Source organism: Solanum verrucosum, unplaced genomic scaffold (assembly GCF_900185275.1).
Source record: "Solanum verrucosum unplaced genomic scaffold, falcon-dt-bn FXZP01000080.1, whole genome shotgun sequence".
Lineage (NCBI taxonomy): Eukaryota > Viridiplantae > Streptophyta > Magnoliopsida > Solanales > Solanaceae > Solanum > Solanum verrucosum.
In genome coordinates, this window is record NW_026020097.1 from 1212999 (window position 1) to 1218823 (window position 5825).

Consider the following 5825-nt stretch of genomic DNA (forward strand, 5'->3'; position numbering starts at 1 on the left):
GTCTCTTACCTTATTGTCTGCATACTTTTTCTGTCTACTCTGGGCAGCCAAAAGTTTAGCTTGAATACTCATCAGTTTATCTTGAGCATCCTTTACTAATTCAACCCCCAAAGGTTTCATGTCTCTAGTCTCAAACCATCCTATGGGTGATCTACCTCCCCTCCCATAAAATGCCTCGAATGGCGCCATATCGATGCTGCAATGGTAACTTTTGTTATAGGAGAACTCACACAGAGGTAGGAACTTATCCCAATGTCCTCCAAAGTCAATCACACACGCTCTCAACATGTCCTCTAACACTTGGATAGTTTTCTCCGATTGCACGTCCATCTACGGATGAAAAGCTGCACTAAAAGTGAGTTGTGTGCCTAATTCATCATGTAATTTCCTCCAAAACTTGGATGTGAACTGCGTACCACGGTCTTAGATGATATAAAGGGGCACCCCGTGCAACCTCACTATCTCTTTCACATAAACCTTAGCCAATTGCTGTGCATTATAGTCTATTCTTACTGGAATAAAATGGGCTGACTTAGTCAATCTGTCCACCACTACTCAGATAGAATCAAACTTCCCTAAAGTCTTGGAAAGACCAACTACGAAATCTATAGCTATCCTTTCCCATTTCCATTTCGGAATTGGCATTCTCTGAAGAAAACCTGCAAGCCTTTGATGCTTATATTTTACTTGTTGGCAATTTTGACACTTAGCCACAAACTCCGATATATCTTTCTTCATTCCCGACCACAAATATAGTTGCTTCAAGTCTCGGTACATGAAACGACCCCAAAAATGCCCGAAAATGTGCTTCGGAAACACCTATAATTGTAATTTCCATATATCTCAAAATCCGTGCATGATTTCAGAAATTTGACTTCATATTCTTATTCAGGGGGTCAAATTGAGTGGGAAATGGGTCTAACCCGAATTTTAGAGCAACCGTATCAAAATTTGAAAATCGCAAAAAATGCGATTTGGAGGGTCAACTTTAAATGGGCATATCTCTTAGCACAAAAGGAACTGGAAGGGCCACCACCTATTAAATTAAATCCCTTTGATTTAGCTTTCCAATGCACTTGGTTTCACCTCATTCCGAGTTAGGATGAGGGAGTTATGACCATTTTCGTAAAATCTGTCTCGGCAGAATTGCAAATTCCAGTAAGCTTTTTTTTTTAGCGGGTTGGGGACATTTTTTATAAATGTCCCATACTTAGTCATATTTTTTCTAACTTCAAAACACTCAAAAACACTAAGCCCTCTCCAAAATTCCACCAAGATCTTCAACCAAATTCAAACATCTCAAGCTCTAATTCCGGATTCAAGACTCAATCTCAAGCTTCAATTCTCCATTCCAATCTTCATCAAGGATTCTCCAAAGTTGAGGTATGTGGGTTTGATTGTGGAAATATTCCTTTCCACAAGTCCAACCATTTATCCTCTATTACTACTTCAAGTTTATGGGCCCTTATGGTTATTTATGAACTCTTGAAGTATGGAATTACTACTACACACCCTATTATGGTCTATTTTACATATTATCATGAAATGGAATTATTATGTGATGCTTATGGTTTTTATGCTTCCATGATCAAATTATGAAGGTTGATATATATACATGTATGTTGTTGATGGGCTGATTTATATGAATTTTGGAATTGGTTGGATTTAGTACTCTTGAAAGACATGATTTTATCTACATGAACAATAGCCCACCATGTGTTTGATAAAATGTCATTTATAGAATTCTTAGGAAATGGAAGGTCCAATGTACATCCTATGAGTCGGATGATTATATAATTATTGAAATGATGATGAAAGGGATACATGTATATGATTTTCTCTATATAGTGTTGTGAGTCGACCAAGCCTAGTACGGGGGGTAGTAGGCCCGTATAACCGTATCGAGGGGTTGGTACCTTGGTTGCCTAGTACGGGGGGTAGTAGGCCCGTATAACCACATCGAGGGGTTTGTACCTTGGTCCCTAGCTCGGGGGGTGGTAGGCCCGGGTAACCACATTGAGGGGTTTGTACCTCTTTCGCCTCTCCAAGGGGGTGGTAGGCCTTGGAAATACTATATTGATGGTCACTCGCCACACATGTACTATGTCCCACTAAATATGATTTTTATGTAAGCATCATTATACATATCATTTCATTAATATGCTATCTATCGGGTATGATTATGCATTTTTCCTATGATGTCCATCTATTGTAGCATTGCATTGCATCGCATATACTTAGTACATTCAAACGTACTAATGCATACTCTATGCCTACATGATGTCACCATGTAGGGACCGGAGCACCGCTTGACCATCCTCCTCCGCGTGGCTAATACGATTTTCTATCGAGGTTATTGGTGAGTCCTCCATTCCAGGGACGTTGCTTATGATCTTTTGCTATGTGTAAGACTTTTCCTTTTTAGTTATGTTTTGACTATGAGGGTGAGCCCGGTAGTTTGTCTTGGCCCCCGCTAAGTACCCATGTTTAGAGGTGGTGTTGGACAAGTTGTGTATTATGCTTGAGCTTGACTCATCTATGGTATTTATGTATCATTCCTTTTTTTTCTCTTGCTCCCTTAGTCCCGATTTCTCCCTTGATTATGCTTATCGCTTATGGTCATTTTAATTGCTTCTGCGACCAAGGATGTGTAATGATACGCTATGAGGCTTGTTTGGGGTTCCTTCGGGTTCCCCATTCGCCGGTCACGTCTAGGCCCTAGGCTTGGGTCATGACAGTACATCTTGATCACACCCGAATGAATAGAATACCGCTAACCATGAGATTATATCAACAAATTTTGAATTATCAAGTCTACTCGAGGGACACAAATCCTTCCTTTAAAACTGAGCACACCCCCCGCATCAAGAACCATATCTTGTGCCTTACCAGACACTGTCTTCTTTCTAAGCTCCTTCAAATTCTCTTCCTCAAATTGTTTGGCCTTGATCTCCTCAATGAACGTGGCTCTTACCTCAATGCTAGCTAACCACCACCTTTCTCTGAGATGCCCAACTGCATGAACTTAGATTCCAAGGTTTGAATTTCCTTAGCCAAAAATCGCTTGGACACACTCAAGTAAGCTAGACTACCCATACTCACCGCCTTCCGGATTAGTGCGTCTGCCACTACATTAGCCTTACCCGAATGATATTGGATGGTCACATCATAATCCTTGAGTAACTCCATCCACCTTCGCGGTCTAAAATTCAGATCCTTTTAAGTGAACACATGTTGTAGACTACAATGATCAGTAAACACCTCACACTTGACACTATAGAGGTAATGCCGCCAGATCTTAAGAGCAAACATCATTGTTGCCAACTCTAAATCATGTGATGGGTAATTCCTTCATGCACCTTCAACTGTCGCGATGCATAAGCTATAACATTCTCATCCTGCATTAACACAGCACCCAAACCCGAACGGGAAGCATCACAATAAACAATAAAAAATTTACCCTCCACTAGTAGTGCTAGAATAGGTGTTGTGGTCAAAAGAGTCTTGAGCTTTTGAAAGCTCTCATCACATTTTTTGGTCCATTTGAATGGCACCTCTTTTTTGGTTAACTTCGTCATATGCATGCCAACAGAATCAATGTTCTTCACAAATCGACGATAGTAGATAGCGAGCCCCACAAAACTCCTAACTTCAATCATAAAGCTAGGGTGAACCCAATTCTTAACCGCTTCAATCTTTTGGGTATCTACCATTACCCTTTCCCTTGAAACTACATGCCCCAAAAAGGCAACCGAAGTCAACCAAAATTCACACTTAGAAAATTTTCCGCATACACCTTTTTTCCCAAGAACATCCAGAGCAATACGAATATGGTCGTCATGCACTTCCTCACTTTTCAAATAGACCAAAATGTCATAAATAAATACTATCACAAACGAATCAAGGAATGGTATGAACACACCATTCATCAAACTCATGAAAGCTACAGGCGCATTTGTCAACCCGAATGACACAACTAGAAACTCATAGTTCCCATAGCGGGTTCTAAATGCCATCTTGGGTACATCTTCAGGACTAATCTTTAACTCATGGTAACCAGACCTTAGATCAATCTTAGAGAAAATTGATGTACCTTGCAACTGGTCAAAAAGATCATCTATTCGAGGCAATGGGTACTTGTTTTGAATGGTGACTCTATTCAATTGTCGGTAGTCTATGCACATCCTCATACTACCATCTTTTTTCTTAACAAACAAGACAGGAGCACCCCACGGGGAACCAGTAGTACAGATAAAACCTTTATCACGAAGTTCTTAGATTTGAGCCTTAAGCTCTCTCAATTCTACCGAGTCCATGTGATACGGAGAGATGGAAATGGGGCGGGTACCAGGTTCCAAATCAATGCAGAAATCTATATATCTATCTGAAGGCATACCAGCTAAATCTGTAGGAAACACTTCTGTAAATTCTGACACCACAGGAATAGACTCAACCTGAACATCCTAAATATGAGCCAAATAAGACAAACAACCCTGCCCCACTAGTTTCCTAGCCTGAATGGAGGATATGATCTTAGTTGGCTTAGTCTTGTACAGACTTAGTGTTACAATTAAGCACAACATAATACGGGGACAACCAAGTCATGCCTAAGATTATATCAAAGTCAATCACATACAAAATCACCAAATCATCCCAAGTCTGAAAACCCATAAACAAGATAAGACAAGCACGATAGACATGGGTGACTATGACAGACTCTCAAACTGGGGTAGAAACATGAATGGGGGCATCAAGTATATCACAAATCATATCAAATCCCAAGGCAAACTGAACAAACACATAAGAATAAGTCGAACCCGGATAAAATAACACATTATCCATCTAATCACACACAAGAATAGTACATGTGATCATTGCATCAGACGCCTCCACCTCGCTTTTGCCCGAAAAGGCATTACATTAAGCCATGTCATCATGACAGGTGACTTCTCTACCTGACTGCACTGTACCTCTGCCTGCATTACCATTTCCCCAACCTCCATGGCCTCGCTGATTTCCACCTTGCCCACCTTGTGGACATCCTCGACCATTATTACCATTGCCCGCGATACCACTGCTCTAGTCTGCTACTGTGTCTAATCCAACATGCGCGGGTGGGGACAATCTCTCCTCATATGCCCAGGTTCTCCATAATTATAACAAGTGCTATCGAAAGATGACCTGCTGCCCGTCGAATTTTTGGCTCCCAGGCTATCCTGAAACAAATTTTGAGGTGAAGTTCTTGAGTAATTACATGTAGAAGCGGGCATAGCGGATTGAATTGGCCGGGCTACAAGTGTCGTCCTCCCTGAACCTCTGGAGTAAGATTCCTGAAAGTTACCTGTATTCTTAGCTTTCTTAGCCAAAGCCTTAGCCTGCCCATCACATCTAACTCCTTCTACCTTTTTCACAAAATCAGTCACCTCATTGAAGCTTTTTCCTGCATAGGTCATATGAACGGACAATACCTGCAACTCAGAATTTAGTCCCTTACCAAATAGATGGATCTTCTCTTCCTAAGTGGTCACCAATTGCATAGCATATCTAGACAAAACATGTAACTTAGCCTCATAAGCAGCCATAGACATACCACCCTGCTCCAAAGCCATGAAATCATCCTTCTTACGATCTCTCAAAGTCCGGGGCACATACTTCTCCAAGAACAGAGCATGAAATTGGATCTAAGTGAGTGGGGTAAAGCTGAAGATCTGCACTCCACATAAGCTCTCCACCACTACTTAGTCTCACCTTGAAGTTGAAAAGCCACAAACTCTACTCTATGTTGAAGGACAGATCCCAACTTATGAAGCCTTTCATAACAATCT